The 17,759-nt window shown below is 42.1% G+C and overlaps 1 protein-coding gene across 1 annotated transcript in view; it reads left to right on the forward strand.

Annotated features, from left to right (window-relative positions):
* The first annotated feature begins 1,049 nt into the window (after positions 1 to 1,049).
* LOC128695219 (zinc finger protein 132) overlaps positions 1,050 to 17,759 on the forward strand; it is a 64,047-nt gene continuing 47,337 nt past the window's right edge. The window contains exon 1 of the mRNA XM_053785736.2: positions 1,050 to 1,144. The gene's annotated coding sequence lies outside the window, so the exon portion shown is untranslated. The remainder of the gene's footprint in view (positions 1,145 to 17,759) is intronic.

Consider the following 17,759-nt stretch of genomic DNA (forward strand, 5'->3'; position numbering starts at 1 on the left):
ACCTAGGTTATTATTATTATTATTATTATTAAATATTTGCCGGTATTCTCCCGGCCCGGGCCTTTTCCAAGTGGTGGCCCGGCCTTGGCTCCCTCTTTAGGGAGTGTCTGAGACCTAAGTCTCCCATGGGAGGAGGCACAAGTACCTCCTCATCTTTGGGACCAACTGTCCCCAGGCCTAGCTAGGCCTCTCTGGTCTGTCATCCCCGCCTCATGGGGGCAAATGGGAATGACAGTCTTGTGAGCTAAAGGCTCGGACTCAGGCACCTACCCTACCCTAGAAGGGTTAGGCATGGTGTCGATCTGCGACCTAGGTGTCCCAAATTCCTACTTGTCTAACTGATAAATAATAATTATCTTTGTTCATTTACTGTTATGTACATAATTATACATTCAGATAAATGCAATTTCCCCCCCCCCCCTTCATTCAGTTAAACTAATATAAACTAATTAAACTAATATAATGGGTGCTATCCAATTTAAACTGGTCTCGGACAGATATGGATAAGATTGTGAGGTCGAAGGGACCACCTGCAGTGACCAGGGGTGGTTAATTTAAGTTTTCTCACAAGTCTACACGGGGTGACTGTGGTAAACAATATGGTTGTTGTCTCCCAATGAGATTACTCGTATGCATGTAATGTTGAGGTACATACAGGTAACACCCTATAAAATTTTCCATATATACCTCGCATATGTACTTGTATTAAATATAGATATATTATATATTATAAGGATCCAAATGGAAACAAGTCTTTCTCTGACTTTTTTGGTTTATCCTAGGTTCATACACATGTGCTGCTGTGTATTATATTTTATGTAATTGTGTATACCTGAATACACTTACTAATTTACTCACTTAGGATAACCCCAGAAATGTTAGACGAAGTGACTTGTTCCTTGTTTTATATATGGCACACTGGAACAGTTTCCTTAATTAAGTCATACACCCACCCAAACAAATTAAAATGTCAGGACAAAAATTTAAATCCCAGTAAATGTAAATATGTTTGTATATGGGAAAGTATAAACATTATATAGAGGATCCTTGAGAGGTTGTAGAGAGTAAACAAAGCGCCAGTGTCAACACAGTCAGTCTACTATTATATTGACCTCTACTGACATTACCTGACCTCAAATACGATGTATGTATTAAACTGTTGACTCGTAAATAATCAAAGTCTAGTTTGATACCAAAGTTTTGGAATAATATTTGAAATTAGGAACATTGTGTGTATTAGGAACATTGTACATAGTGTGAGTAGATCAGCCTAGATGTTCCACTACTACGACTACATTACTACTTTATTGTAGTGCTTGTAGTGTTGTGTTGGAGCTTGTAGTGTTGTGTTGGTGCTTGTAGTGTTGTGTTGGAGCTTGTAGTGTTGTGTTGGTGCTTGTAGTGTTGTGTTGGAGCTTGTAGTGTTGTGTTGGTGCTTGTAGTGTTGTGTTGGTGCTTGTAGTGTTGTGTTGGAGCTTGTAGTGTTGTGTTGGTGCTTGTAGTGTTGTGTTGGAGCTTGTAGTGTTGTGTTGGTGCTTGTAGTGTTGTGTTGGTGCTTGTAGTGTTGTGTTGGTGCTTGTAGTGCTGTGTTGGAGCTTGTAGTGTGGTGTTGGTGCTTGTAGTGTTGTGTTGGTGCTTGTAGTGTTGTGTTGGAGCTTGTAGTGTTGTGTTGGTGCTTGTAGTGTTGTGTTGGAGCTTGTAGTGTTGTGTTGGTGCTTGTAGTGCTGTGTTGGAGCTTGTAGTGTTGTGTTGGTGCTTGTAGTGTTGTGTTGGAGCTTGTAGTGTTGTGTTGGTGCTTGTAGTGTTGTGTTGGAGCTTGTAGTGTTGCGTTGGTGCTTGTAGTGTTGTGTTGGAGCTTGTAGTGTTGTGTTGGTGCTTGTAGTGCTGTGTTGGAGCTTGTAGTGTTGTGTTGGTGCTTGTAGTGTTGTGTTGGAGCTTGTAGTGTTGTGTTGGTGCTTGTAGTGTTGTGTTGGAGCTTGTAGTGTTGTGTTGGTGCTTGTAGTGTTGTGTTGGTGCTTGTAGTGTTGTGTTGGAGCTCGTAGTGTTGTGTTGGTGCTTGTAGTGTTGTGTTGGTGTTTGTAGTGTTGTGTTGGTGCTTGTAGTGTTGTGTTGGAGCTTGTAGTATTGTGTTGGTGCTTGTAGTGTTGTGTTGGAGCTTGTAGTGTTGTGCTGGTGCTTGTAGTGTTGTGTTTGTGCTTGTAGTGTTGTGTTGGAGCTTGTAGTGTTGTGTTGGTGCTTGTAGCGTTGTGTTGGAGCTTGTAGTGTTGTGTTGGTGCTTGTAGTGTTGTGTTGGTGCTTGTAGTGTTGTGTTGGAGCTTGTAGTGTTGTGTTGGAGCTTGTAGTGTTGTGTTGGTGCTTGTAGTGTTGTGTTGGAGCTTGTAGTGTTGTGTTGGTGCTTGTAGTGTTGTGTTGGTGCTTGTAGTGTTGTGTTGGAGCTTGTAGTGTTGTGTTGGTGCTTGTAGTGTTGTGTTGGTGCTTGTAGTGTTGTGTTGGTGCTTGTAGTGTTGTGTTGGTGCTTGTAGTGTTGTGTTGGAGCTTGTAGTGTTGTGTTGGTGCTTGTAGTGTTGTGTTGGAGCTTGTAGTGTTGTGTTGGAGCTTGTAGTGTTGTGTTGGAGCTTGTAGTGTTGTGTTGGTGCTTGTAGTGTTATGTTGGAGCTTGTAGTGTTGTGTTGGTGCTTGTAGTGTTGTGTTGGAGCTTGTAGTGTTGTGTTGGTGCTTGTAGTGTTGTGTTGGAGCTTGTAGTGTTGCGTTGGTGCTTGTAGTGTTGTGTTGGAGCTTGTAGTGTTGTGTTGGTGCTTGTAGTGCTGTGTTGGAGCTTGTAGTGTTGTGTTGGTGCTTGTAGTGTTGTGTTGGAGCTTGTAGTGTTGTGTTGGTGCTTGTAGTGTTGTGTTGGAGCTTGTAGTGTTGTGTTGGTGCTTGTAGTGTTGTGTTGGAGCTTGTAGTGTTGTGTTGGTGCTTGTAGTGTTGTGTTGGAGCTTGTAGTGTTGTGTTGGTGCTTGTAGTGTTGTGTTGGAGCTTGTAGTGTTGTGTTGGTGCTTGTAGTGTTGTGTTGGAGCTTGTAGTGTTGTGTTGGTGCTTGTAGTGTTGTGTTGGAGCTTGTAGTGTTGTGTTGGTGCTTGTAGTGTTGTGTTGGAGCTTGTAGTGTTGTGTTGGTGCTTGTAGTGTTGTGTTGGAGCTTGTAGTGTTGTGTTGGAGCTTGTAGTGTTGTGTTGGTGCTTGTAGTGTTGTGTTGGTGCTTGTAGTGTTGTGTTGGTGCTTGTAGTGTTGTGTTGGTGCTTGTAGTGTTGTGTTGGTGCTTGTAGTGATGTGTTGGTGCTTGTAGTGTTGTGTTGGTGCTTGTAGTGTTGTGTTGGTGCTTGTAGTCGTGTTGTTGCTTGTTGTGGTGTTGCTTGTTGTGGTGCATTGTTGCTTGTTGTGGTGTGTTGTTGCTTGTTGGGGTGTGTTGTTGCTTGTTGGGGTGTGTTGTTGCTTGTGGTGGTGTGTTGTTGCTTGTTGGGGTGTGTTGTTGCTTGTGGTGGTGTGTTGTTGCTTGTAGTGGTGTGTTGTTGCTTGTTGGGGTGTGTTGTTGCTTGTTGTGGTGTGTTGTTGCTTGTTGTGGTGTGTTGTTGCTTGTGGTGGTGTGTTGTTGCTTGTAGTGGTGTGTTGTTGCTTGTTGTGGTGCGTTGTTGCTTGTGGTGGTGTGTTGTTGCTTGTAGTGGTGTGTTGTTGCTTGTTGGGGTGTGTCGTTGCTTGTGGTGTGTTGTTGCTTGTTGTGGTGTGTTGTTGCTTGTGGTGGTGTGTTGTTGCTTGTAGTGGTGTGTTGTTGCTTGTAGTGGTGTGTTGTTGCTTGTTGTGGTGCGTTGTTGCTTGTGGTGGTGTGTTGCTTTTAGTGGTGTGTTGTTGCTTGTTGGGGTGTGTTGTTGCTTGTAGTGGTGTGTTGTTGCTTGTTGGGGTGTGTTGTTGCTTGTAGTGGTGTGTTGTTGCTTGTTGGGGTGTGTTGTTGCTTGTTGTGGTGTGTTGTTGCTTGTTGTGGTGTGTTGTTGCTTGTGGTGGTGTGTTGTTGCTTGTAGTGGTGTGTTGTTGCTTGTTGTGGTGTGTTGTTGCTTGTGGTGGTGTGTTGTTGCTTGTAGTGGTGTGTTGTTGCTTGTTGGGGTGTGTCATTGCTTGTTGTGGTGTGTTGTTGCTTGTTGTGGTGTGTTGTTGCTTGTTGGGGTGTGTTGTTGCTTGTGGTGGTGTGTTGTTGCTTGTGGTGGTGTGTTGTTGCTTGTAGTGATGTGTTGTTGCTTGTTGTTGTGTGTTGTTGCTTGTTGTGGTGTGTTGTTGCTTGTTGTGGTGTAGTGGTGTGTTGTTGCTTATAGTGATGTGTTGTTGCTTGTAGTGATGTGTTGTTGCTTGTAGTGGTGTGTTGTTGCTTGTAGTGGTGTGTTGCTTGTAGTAGTGTGTTGTTTGTAGTGATATGATGTTGCTTGTAGTGGCGTGTTATTGTTTGTATTGGTGAGTTGCTGCTTTGTGGTGTGTTGTTGCTTGTTGTGATATGTTGATGCTTGTAGTGATGTGTTGTTGCTTGTATTGGTGTGTTGTTGCTTGTAGTTGTGTGTTCTTGTTTGTTGTGGTGTGTTGTTGCTTGTAGTGGTATGTATTGTGGTGTGTTGTTGGTTGTTGTGGTGTGTTGTTGCTTGTAGTGATATGTTGTTGCTTGTAGTGGTGTGTTGTTGCTTGTTGTGGTGTGTTGTTGCTTGTAGTGATATGTTGTTGCTTGTAGTGGTGTGTTGTTGCTTGTTGTGGTGTGTTGTTGCTTGAAGTGGTATGTATTGTGGTGTGTTGTTGGTTGTTGTGGTGTGTTGTTGCTTGTAGTGGTGTGTTGTTGCTTGTAGTGGTGTGTTGTTGCTTGTTGTGGTGTGTTGTTGCTTGTAGTGATGTGTTGCTTGTAGTAGTGCATTGTTGCTTTTAGTGGTGTGTTGCTTGTAGTGGTGTGTTGTTGCTTGTTGTGGCATGTTGTTGCTTGTTGTGGTGTGTTGTTGCTTGTAGAGATATGTTGTTGCTTGTTGTGGTGTGTTGTTGCTTTTAGTGGTGTGTTGCTTGTAGTGGTGTGTTGTTGCTTGTTGTGGCATGTTGTTGCTTGTTGTGGTGTGTTGTTGCTTGTAGAGATATGTTGTTGCTTTTAGTGGTGTGTTGCTTGTAGTGGTGTGTTGTTGCTTGTTGTGGTGTGTTGTTGCTTGTAGTGATATGGTGTTGCTTGTAGTGGTGTGTTGTTGCTTGTTGTGGTGTGTTGTTGCTTGAAGTGGTATGTATTGTGGTGTGTTGTTGGTTGTTGTGGTGTGTTGTTGCTTGTAGTTATATGTTGTTGCTTGTAGTGGTGTGTTGTTGCTTGTTGTGGTGTGTTGTTGCTTGTAGTGATATGTTGTTGCTTGTTGTGGTGTGTTGTTGCTTGTAGTGATGTGTTGCTTGTAGTAGTGCATTGTTGCTTTTAGTGGTGTGTTGCTTGTAGTGGTGTGTTGTTGCTTGTTGTGGCATGTTGTTGCTTGTTGTGGTGTGTTGTTGCTTGTAGAGATATGTTGTTGCTTGTTGTGGTGTGTTGTTGCTTGTAGTGGTGTGTTGCTTGTAGTGGTGTGCTGTTGTTTGTAGTGATATGATGTTTGTGGAAAATATTTTAATTTTCCGAAGCTATAGTGCCTAATAGGTGTTTAATGTGTCGATATGGGTCAAGAAATTTATTTGAAAATAGGATAGAACCAAGAGTTCCCTTTGCGCATGCGCGGATGTGTGGGGGAACAGGTCGACTCAGGGCATGGGGGAGGCGGGAGTGTTTTTGAATGTAGTGAGGAGGCTGTGAAAACATGGGACCAGGAAATTCTCGTTCACGGCGGCCTAAGGATTAATATAGGCCTCACTTCATAATAGGAAGTGTCGTAACTGTTCCTGATGAAGAGTGAGGGAACGTGATTTATGGGACCACCGTAATAAAGTGGTAAAATTAGTGAATAATGGGGGGACCGGGGTGACTGGTGCGCGGCCATGGTGTGTGTCCAGGGGACATACCCATGGTTTAATCATCACTCATCGGTCTCAGATCTTAATGGGGTGGCCTCTAATGTGTATAATAATTATGAGACATTAAATCGTCTTGTGAATCGTAATGTAATCAATGATATTAACACTAAGTTAAGAGGATGCGTGAAGTGAAATATGCCGCCTTGCTCCGAGTGAACACGTTAGACCTCGTTGTTCCCGTCCCTATGATAGTGAAGTTTTAATTGAGTCACGACTTCTAAACCGGGACAAACCAACGGATACCTCGTCCTGTTGGAATAAGAACAGTGTCGGTGTAGCAGGACATCGAAATGAGATGGTGAATGGAGGAAATAAGGAGCATCAATCACCCACAGTTAAGTAACCCTTCTAGTTATAGCAGACTGATACTGGCCGGTTAGGTATGTTGTAATTGGATAGGTCATGAGTGATCCAGCTACATCAAGTGACCACCAGAGAATATCGGTAAGTGGTGGGATTATATACAAGTGTTTTTCCTTGATGGATATATCCATGTGTAACCTACCCCCCCTTCATCCAGTTACACTAATATAATCTATACTGCCCACAATTAATTAGTAGTGCCTTACTTGTGGGTGTTATCCAATCTATACTGGTCTCGGATAGATATGGATAAGATTGTGAGGTCGAAGGCCCACCTGCAGTGACCAGGGGTGGCGAAGTTTTCTCACATGTCCACACGGGGTGACTATGGTAAACAATATACAGTGGACCCCCGCATACCGGACGCCTTGCATAACGGACAATCCGCATACCGGACGCTTTGATCGCTAAAATTTTGCCTCGCATACTACCCAAAAACCCGCTCAGCGCCCTTCGTCCGAGACGCGTCCAATGTGCGGCCTGAGCCACGCTCACATGTTCCGCCGGTGGCATTGTTTACCAGCCAGCCTCCGCGGTAACATCCAAGCATACAATCGGAACATTTCGTATTATTACAGTGTTTTTGGTGATTTTTTTCTGGAAAATAAGTGACCATGGGCCCCAAGAAAGCTTCTAGTGCCAACCCTACAGCAATAAGGGTGAGAATTACTATGGAGATGAAGAAAAAGATCATTGATAAGTATGAAAGTGGAGTGCGTGTCTCCGAGCTGGCCAGGTTGTATAATAAACCCCAATCAACCATTGCTACTATTGGTGGTACAGCTGCTGCTGCTGCTGTATCACCGTCAGCTGCTGCTGCACTGTCAGCTGCTGCTGCACTGTCAGCTGCTGCTGCTGTACCACCGTCAGCTGCTCCTGCTGCTGTAGTACCGTCTGCTGCTGCTGTAGCATCGTCTGCTGCTGCTGTAGCATCGTCTGCTGCTGCTGTAGCATCATCTGCTGCTGCTGTAGCATCGTCTGCTGCTGCTGTAGCATCGTCTGTTGCTGCTGTACCACCGTCAGCTGCTGCTGCTGCTGTAGCATCGTCTGCTGCTGCTGCTGCTGTAGCATCGTCTGCTGCTGCTGTAACATCGTCAGTTGCTGCTGTAGCATCGTCTGCTGCTGCTGTAGCATCGTCTGTTGCTGCTGTAGCATCGTCTGTTGCTGCTGTACCACCGTCAGCTGCTGCTGCTGCTGTAGCATCGTCTGCTGCTGCTGCTGCTGTAGCATCGTCTGCTGCTGCTGTAACATCGTCAGTTGCTGCTGTAGCATCGTCTGCTGCTGCTGTAGCATCGTCTGCTGCTGCTGTAACATCGTCAGTTGCTGCTGTAGCATCGTCTGCTGCTGCTGTAGCATCGTCTGCTGCTGCTGTAGCATCGTCTGTTGCTGCTGTACCACCGTCAGCTGCTGCTGCTGCTGCTGTAGCACCGTTGTTGGTGTGGCTTATTGAGAATACCAAGAAACAATTAACCTCAGAGGATTTGCCACCCAGGATAGCCCAAAAAAGTCAGTGTCATCGAAGACTGTCTAACTTATTTCCATTGGGGTGCTTAATCTTGTCTCCCAGGATGCAACCCACACCAGTCGACTAACACCCAGGTGAACAGGGAAAATGCCTGGAACTAGTGCTCATATTGGTGAATTTAGAGCCAGCAAAGGTTGGTTTGAGAGATTTAAGAATCGTAGTGACATACACAGTGTGATAAGGCCTGTTCTGGAAGAAAATACCAAACAGGACCTACAGTACTCAGGAGGAAAAGGCACTCCCAGGACACAGTGTCTCATCAGTCATTGCTGCATCTTCAATAAAGGTGTCATTTATTCTTCATTTAGTAGAGTAGTACATGCACAATATATATTGTGCATGTACTACTCTACTATTGTGCATGTATCCTTCTCTTTGTGTGTAGGAAAATGTATATTTCATGTGGTAAAAATTTTTTTTTCAAACTTTTGGGTGTCTTGCACGGATTAATTTGATTTCCATTATTTCTTATGGGGAAAATTCATTCGCATACCGAACATTTCGCATAACAGCCAGCCCTCTTGCACGGATTAAGGTCGCTATGCGGGGGTCCACTGTAGTGTTGTCTCCCAATGAGATTACTTGTATGTATATAATGTTGAGGTACATAAAGGTAATCACCCTAGAAAATTTTCCATATCTGCCCGCTGGTCCTTCCTGAACCAGATGCAATCAGTGAAAAAATTAGTTGAATTAATTACTTAATAATTAAGTGACTGATTGAAGGAAGTGGGTATAGGGTACACAAATTTAATTGATCGTGTGGTGGATGATAATTAGCCCAATTAATTGCTAGCACATGTGCGGCTAGGATTTATACAAGAGTAAAGTGCAAGAATTACTCTCATAAGGCGCCTACTTAAGTTGTAGTATCAGTGATTAATAATTCTCTAACCATGACTGGATCTGATGGAGTTAATGTGGCTGACAAGTCCGTGAATTTTAGAGTAATAAAAGCATCATTACAGGCTATTAAAGACCATATGACAAAGGCATACAAGTGCTTGGATTTAATGAATCAAAGAACCGTGAACCCTAATGAATTAAAGTTATATTTAGATGCTTTGGAGAGTAGATTTGAGTGGTGCAAATTGTGGTTTAAAGACTGTGAAAAGAAATCTGCTATAGAATTGTGCAGATGGAATAGAAATGAATGTTTTAATTAATCAACGTTACGAATTGGAAGAAATCTGTCTTGTAAAAGTAAGGCTTTGAATAAATTAAAGGGTGTAAGCCAGGCAGTTGACCAACCTATTAATGCAAAGGGTGTGTTTGCCATAACCTCCAGACTACGGTCTGGAGGAAATCAGACTAGGTCGGCAAGAATTAATTGTTCAAATGCAGACCAGTCAGCCAAACAGTTCTAAGGATATAACACATAATGACTGAAGTATCTGTCAAGTCTCAAAAGGGAAAAATAATCCCAATGGTAATAATCATAATTAAGAGTTAAATAGGCATATATCAAGTGACAGGAATCAGTAATAGTGGTTCCTCACATCAAGGTAAGAGGAATAAGTACCTCAGTAAGGGTAACCCAGTTAATAAGAGGTCAGGCAAGGAAAAGAGAGACTGTCTCTTCTGCAAGGGTACTCATTTCACTAAAAATTGTAATGCCTATAATTCATGGGATATTAAAGTGGAAAGAATGAAAGAACTTGACAGATTTATCAGATGTCTAGACAATCATAATGTAAAGGATTGTCATACCAAATTGAACAGTTGCTATCAATGCACCAAGGGAAGGCACCATACAGTTATGTGCAGGGTTGTATGTAATTCTTATAATAATGGTGACAATAATGATAATGTTAATAACCCTGACACTACAGTGACTGATGTAAAGGTTGCAGCTAATGGCAATAATGATGGCGTAGCTGAGGTAGCCTTGCCGGTGTTGGATGTAATAATTCAGGATAAAGGGCATAAATCCAAAAGATGCGGCGTCACTCTCCTCAACACTGGTACGGGCCATGTAATATATGGCAGACTACTGCCTAGTAATAATGACTAGAGGAAGTAGTGAATACAGTCACGGTGTCTTACTCAGAAAAGGTCAACCCAGTATAAGTATTCTTCTATCGAGAATGATGTTGAACCAGTCTAATTTATGGGAGCTGGACAGCATAGGGATTAATATAAATGAGGAAAGTCCAAATGATTCCTTTACTCAGGAACAATACCTGAAGGATGTTAAATTTGAATCTGGACATTACTGGGTGCGTCCGTGGAAGCTAAACTGTCCAGAATTATCTACTAATTATAGGATGGCGTATTGACAGTTAAAGGGCTCAGCTCTGCGAACTGAGCAAGACACCAAAATTGCTGACTGCTTATAATGATATAATTAATAAACAGTTAAATAATAAATTGTTCTTACTTCAGGCGATGATAAATCCACACCTTAAGTGCACAGGTGGTCCACTGAGCGTAGTAATTGGGTAAATAATCTTATGTGGACAATTTCCGGGTGTGACGTCAACTGAAGAGGAACTAATGAGGATATGTGAAGGGGTTAATGAAATAATGCAAGGTGCAAGGATGCCCCTGAGGGAATGGAACAGTAATTAGTCCATTTTGAGGGATCAATAAATGTGGATAGCCCTGGAGTTGAAGTGCCTATATGCAGTAAGGTGCTGGGGCTGACTTGGGACACTGAGAGAGACTTGTTATTGTTAACATCTCATAATTCCAGTATGCCCAATAAATTAACCCACAGTGTCGCACCTTACAATAAGAGGGAAATTGTTAATACCAGAAGCATGGAAGCTTGAGTGTGCTTTGGATGGAGCCCTACCTGAGGAGTTAACAGGTGGAAAGAATTAATGGGTGATTATGTAAATACCAATGTTGGAGTTCCCAAGCCAGGTGGCCAGTGAAGATGGGAAAATTGTGCCGCACATTATTTAAGTCGTCTAACAACGACCTCCGCCCGGCCATAGTGTGGAAAATATTTTAATTTTCTGAAGTTATAGTGCCTAATAGGTGTTTAATGTGTCGATATGGGTCAAAAAATGTATTTGAAAATAGGATAGAACCAAGAGTTCCCTTTGCGCCTGCGCGGATGAGCGGGGGGACAGGTCGACTCGGCATGGGTGAGGCGGGAGTGTTTTTGATTGTAGTGAGGAGGCTGTGAAAACATGGGATCAGGAAATTGGCGTTCACAGCGGCCTAAGGATTAATATAGGCCTCACTTCATAATAGGAAGTGTCGTAACTGTTCCTGGTGAAGAGTGAGGGAACGTGACTTACGGGGACCACCGTAATAAAGTGGTAAAATTAGTGAATAATGGGGGGACGGGGGGGGGACTGGTGCACGGCCATGGTGTGTGTCCAGGGGACATACCCGTGGTTTAATCATCACTCATCAGTCTCAGATCTTAATGGGGTGGCCTCTAATGTGTATAATAACTATGAGACATTAAATCGTCTTGTAAATCGTAATGTAATCAATGATAATAACACTAAGTTAAGAGGATGAGTGAAGTGAAATACGTCGCCTTGCTCCGAGTGAACACGTTAGACCTCATTGTTCCCGTCCCGAGGATAGTGAAGTTTTTATGGAGTCACGACTTCTAAACCGGGACAAACCAATGGATACCTCGTCCTGTTGGAATAAGAACGGTATGGGTGTAGCAGGACATCGAAATGAGATGGTGAATGGAGGAAATAAGGAGCATCAATCACCCACAGTTAAGTAACCCTTCTAGTTATAGCTGACTGATACTGGCCGGTTAGGTATGTTGTAATTGGATAGGTTATGAGTGATCCAGCTACATCAAGTGACCACCAGAGAATATCGGTAAGTGGTGGGATTATATACAAGTGTTTTTCCTTGATGGATATATCCATGTGTAACCTACCCCCCCCCCCTTCATCCAGTTACACTAATATAATCTATACAGTCCACAATTAATTAGTAGCGCCATACTTGTGGGTGCTATCCAATATATACTGGTCTCGGATAGATATGGATAAGATTGTGAGGTCGAAGGCCCACCTGCAGTGACCAGGGGTTGTGAAGTTTTCTCACATGTCCACACGGGGTGACTACGGTAAACAATATAGTGTTGTCTCCCAATGAGATTACTTGTATGTATATAATGTTGAGGTACATAAAGGTAATCACCCTAGAAAATTTTCCATAATGTTGCTTATAGTGGTGTGTTGTTGTTTATAGTGATATGATGTTGCTTGTAGTTGTGTGTTTTGCTTGTATTGGTGAGCTGTTGCTTGTAATGGTGTGTTGTTGCTTGTAGTGGTGTTTTTTTCCTTGTAGTGGAGTGTTTTGCTAGTGGTGTGTTATTGCTTGTATTGGTGAGTTGTTGCTTGTAGTGATGTGTTGTTGCTTGTTGTGATGTGTTGTTGCTTGTTGTGATGTGTTGTTGCTTGTATTAGTGAGTTGTTGCTTGTACTGGTGTGTTGTTGCTTTTACTGGTGTGTTGCTTGTAGTGGTGTGTTGTTGCTTGTAGCAGTGTGTTGGTGCTTGTTGGAGTGTGTTGGTGCTTGTAGTGATGTGTTGTTGCTTGTTCTCTGTTGTTGCTTGTAGTAGTGTTTTGTTGTTTGTAGTGATGTATTGTTGCTTGTAGTGGTATGTTGTTGCTTGTTGTGTGTTGCTTGTAGTGGTGTGTTGTTGCTTTTAGTGGTGTGTTGCTTGTAGTGGTGTGTTGTTGCTTGTAGTGGTGTGTTGTTTCTTTTAGTGGTGTGTTGTTGTTTGTAGTGGTGTATTGTTGCTTGTACTGGTGTGTTGTTGCTTTTACTGGTGTGTTGTTGCTTTTACTGGTGTGTTGCTTGTAGTGGTGTGTTGATACTTGTAGTGGTGTGTTTTGCTTTTACTTGTGTGTTGTTGCTTGTAGTGGAATGTTGTTGTTAGTGGTTTGTTATTGCTTGTATTGGTGAGTTGTTGCTTCTAGTGGTGTGTTGTTGCTTGTAGTGATGTGTTGTTGCTTGTTGTGGTGTGTTGTTGCTTGTTGTGATGTGTTGTTGTTTGTTGTGGTGTGTTGTTGCTTGTTTTGGTGTGTTATTGCTTGTAGTGGTGTGTTGTTGCTTGTAGTGATGTGTTGTTGCTTGTTGTGGTGTGTTGTTGCTTGTAGTGGTGTGTTGTTGCTTGTAGTGATGTGTTGTTGTCTGTAGTGGTGTGTTGATGCTTTAGTGGTATGTTGTTGCTTGTTGTGGTGTGTTGTTGCTTGTATTGGTGAGTTGCATTTACTGATGTGTTGTTGCTTTTACTGGTGTGTTGCTTGTAGTGGTGTGTTGCTGCTTGTAGTGGTGTGTTGGTGCTTGTGGGAGTGTTGGTGCTTTGGTGATCAGTTTGTGGGGGGGTTTGTATTGCAGGTGTTGTTACCTGTTACTTGAATATTAGTTTTCTGGTGACAGACAAACAAAATTCACCATACAGTAGTCTGTTGCTGTTCTTCATATGGCACATATTATATCCACAAATGATTGAAGTAATGTCATGTTCCACTTATAACTCTTGCAAACACAATCAGCAAACCCATTCGACACGTCACATTTGGCCACTAAACCCTTATTGAGTGCATAGTCAAGCACATTCAAAGGTTTTAGAATTGGTTTATGGATCATTATCCACCTTGTCACTGTCTTCCGTTTCGTTACGGTGAATAAATTTCATTAATGTGACATTTCTTATGTCATGCCACCGTAATGCCATAACATCATTGGCAGCAAACACCTGCACTTCACCACTATGAGTGCCTGTGTTTAACCGTGACATATGTTTACGATTTGAATGCACTATACTGTACATGTCTGTCATGTTCAAATGCAAAAAATCACTGAATAATGGGCTTGTGTACCAATTATCATTATATAATATATGCCCCTTACCAAGATATGGTTCCATCATTATTCTCACCACATTACCCAAGATACCCAATAACTTATTTGTATCTTTCAATGTTTTACTTCCCATATAGACAATTATATCCAATACAAGACTACCGTCACAATCACAAAGCACAAACAATTTGATACCGTAGTGTTTCTTCTTGCTCGGTATGTGGTGCTTGAATGACAGTCTGCCTTCGAACAAAATCAAAGGTTCATCAATAACAAGATTCTTGAATGGATGAAAATACATACTGATCTTCTGTTTCAGTACATAAAAACACTCCTAATCTTGTATGACCTGTCATTGCTGGCAGGCCCTGTTTTGTCACATAAGTTATTATGAACACTGGTATAGTATTACCTGTGACGTGGTCATAATGGGTTTCAGAGTGAAGCAAATAAGCTCAGCAATGGTATATGACTTACAGTTCCTTCACCACATATAATTTGCCAAATATATACAAGTATGTACACTTAATGTATGCTAGTACACTGTAATCAACTAGCAGCTAAGGCAAGTCTGTTGATTCACTGTAATCTTAAATTTATTCTCACATCCAGCATATATCCAAGAAAATTTCCAAATCAGTAGGCATCCTTTCCAAGATACATTACTATATACCCTCTGACTGGATTCATTACCTGATGGGGCTTTACAAGCCCTCCTCAAACACCCAAACTATCTACAACAAATAGATACAATACAGATAGATTGTCTCCTAAGGTGATTATTAGTAAAAAATATACAGTGATCCACTAACCGGATTTGTCCGAATTTGGGCGGATTTCAATGGTTTCCTTGGAAATAAAGCCAAATCAGAAGAACTGTTAAAAAAAAATTAAATACCTTGAGGAATTTTAGACTTGTTAGCTAGGAAAGTTGTCAGGTGTTGTAAGATGACCACCACCATGAATATCTGTGTAGTGTGCAGAAAGGGTAAGGGGACAAAAACAGGCCTGGATGGCTTGCAATCTCTGTGGTTAGTGGTCCCATGGTATATGCAGGGATTTTAAACCAGTGACCACACTTGACATAAACTCAGAGAGATGTTTTTGGGTCTGCCCAAACGAGATACAGCTGTATGAGAAAATTACATATATATTAAAAGACAACACCAATAAAAGATCCTTTTTGAAAGACATGTCAGCATGGTATGACAGCTGGGAAAATACGATGGATGGTAGGGACGGGGCTGTCTTAGACAGTGCTCCTGAGGGTGCTATTGTAGTCTTGGAGGAAAGTGCTCCAGAGGGTTCTAGTGATGTCCTAGAAGACAATGCTCATGAGGGTACTAGTATTGTCCTGGAGGACAGTGAAGACAATGTTATTCAGTCCACAGAGGTTCAAAATAGAGATACTTCTGAGCATGGATCAAAAGTTGATGATGGTAGTGTCAACACACTACCAGCAAAACCTTGTGGAAGCACTGATGTCCTTACAGGGTTGAAAGATAGGGAGGAAACAGGAAAAATAAATTCACCAGCAGTGAATGCAGCTACAATAAATCCTAGTAAACAGAATTACAATTTATGTACATACTATGCCTTGGATATCTGCAGGCACGGTATATCAGGTAAAGCAGGTGGGACATGCACTTTTGACCATCCCAAAAAATGCCGCACCCACATGACAACAGGAGAGTGCAACTTCCCCTCCTGTAACTTATTTCACCCAGAAATGTGTTACTCATCAATCCATGAAAGAAAATGCTACAATGCATACTGCCAGGCACATCACCTAAAGGGGACTAGAAGACATGGACCAGCCAGACTATGGGAAACAAAAGAGAGAAGCCACAACCTCTCCAAGGACAGAGGTTTTTTTAGGGCCAGGAGGGAAAAAAGACTGGCAAGAAATGGCAATAATCCTACACCAACTGAAAACACTTCTGGAGCAGAGGCACAGTCATTGACCTCCACTCCAGAACAACAGATATTAGAGCCAGCAAATAAAACCCCCCTAAATTTCACCAATATAATGACATTTATCTTTGCAAACATACAGGGTCTAAAACCATCAAAAAAAAAAAAAAAATTCCTTACATCAAGGGACTGCTCACGGAGTCAAATGCAATGTTTGCAGCATTCACAGAGACCCGCATAAAGGATCATTATGACAATGAAATATGGATCCCAGTTTATAACTTATTCCAGTGAGACAGACTAAACAGGCAGCAAGGGGAGGTTGGCCTGTACGCCACAGAGTCGCTCATTTCCACAGAACTACAAAACACCTCAAATGATGTAGTTGAAGTTTTCGCGGTAAAGATTGAAAACCAAAACCTTGTCATTGTGGTGGTATACAAGCCTCCAGATGCAATATAGCAAACAGTGTTTTAGCAGAGATCACCCCAGGAGGCAGCTCAGATGAAAATTCACAAACACATGAGCTATTAAATCTCTGCACCAAGTTCATTTTAAACCAGCAAATAGTAGAGCCTACAAGACTAGAAAATACGCTGGACCTCATCTTCACTAACATCGACCATCTGATATGTAATATAACCGTATCAAAGACAATACACTCAGATCACAACATAATAGAGGTACAGACATGTATGTACAGGGCTCCTGAGCAGCAAAATGTGATCAGTCATGAAGGTCTCTTCACAAAATTCATTTTCAGTAAAAAAACATACAATGGGATCAAGTAAACCATGCCCTAAATGAAACAAGCTGAGAAGATATCCTAAACAACACAGATCTGAACATTTGCCTTGAAAAAATTAATTCTGTGGTTCTTGAGATCTGCTCAAGACACATTCCATTAAGAAAAAAAAAGAGAAGATGCAAACTAGAAAGAGAGAGATGTTCCCTATACAGACGAAGGCAAAGAGTCACAAAGCTGCTGAGTGGAGCCAATATACTTGAAATATGAAGGGAGGCACTGGTCGCTGAAATTGCAAATATCGAACTTAAGCTGAGGAATCTTACAGGAGACAAGAATCACAGGAAGACTAAAAGCTATAAATGAAATTAAAAAGAAAATAAATACTTCTTATCTTATGCCATATCTAAGAGAAAAACAACATCCAGTATTGGGCCCCTGCTTAGGCAGGATGGGACATACACAGATGACAGCCAAGAAATGAGTGAGATACTAAAGTCCCAGTATGACTCAGTGTTCAGCAAGCCACTACCCAGACTAAGGGTCAACAATCCAAATGAATTCTTTATGAACGAAATTCAAAATTTGGTCATCTCAAAAAAATCGGATATTATCCTAACTCCACAAGAAGAGACAATACATGACATGCCCATGCACTCTGCCCCAGGCCCAAACTCATGGAACCTGTCATCAAGAATTGCAAGAAGCCCCTATCATGTGCCTTAAGAATTTTATGGAGAGGGAGCATGGACACGGGGCCATCCCACACACACTAAAAGCAACAGACATAGCCCCGCTCCACAAAGGTGACAGTAAAGCAATTGCTAAGAACTACAGACCAATACCACCAACATCCCATATCATAAAAATCGTTAAGAGGGTTCTAAGAAGCAACATTGCCAACCACCTAGATACCCATCAGTTACACAACCCAGGGCAACACAGGTTTAGAGCAGGTCACTCCTGCCTGTCCCAGCTACTGGACCACTTTGACAAGGTCCTGGATGCTTTAGAGGATAAACAAAATACAGATGTATACACAGACTTTGCAAAAGCTATCGACAAGTGTGACCATGGTGTAATAGCACACAAAATGCATGATAAAGGAATAACAGGAAAACTTGGTAGATGGTCTGAGGCAGCCACTGTAAAAAGCTCTGTTCCACAAGGCACAGTACTCGCTCCCATTCTATTCCTCATCCTCATTTCTGACAGAGAGATGTTAGCCATAGCTCAGTGTCTTCTTTTGCGGATGACACCCGAATTACCATGACAGTGACTTCCATCGAAGACACCGTGGACATCAACCAAATTTATTTTATTTATTTACTTATTTATTTATTTGAACATGATACAAAGAAGTACAAAGAAATACAGTAGT

This window comes from Cherax quadricarinatus, chromosome 35, assembly GCF_038502225.1.
Source record: "Cherax quadricarinatus isolate ZL_2023a chromosome 35, ASM3850222v1, whole genome shotgun sequence".
NCBI classification, from domain to species: Eukaryota; Metazoa; Arthropoda; class Malacostraca; order Decapoda; family Parastacidae; genus Cherax; species Cherax quadricarinatus.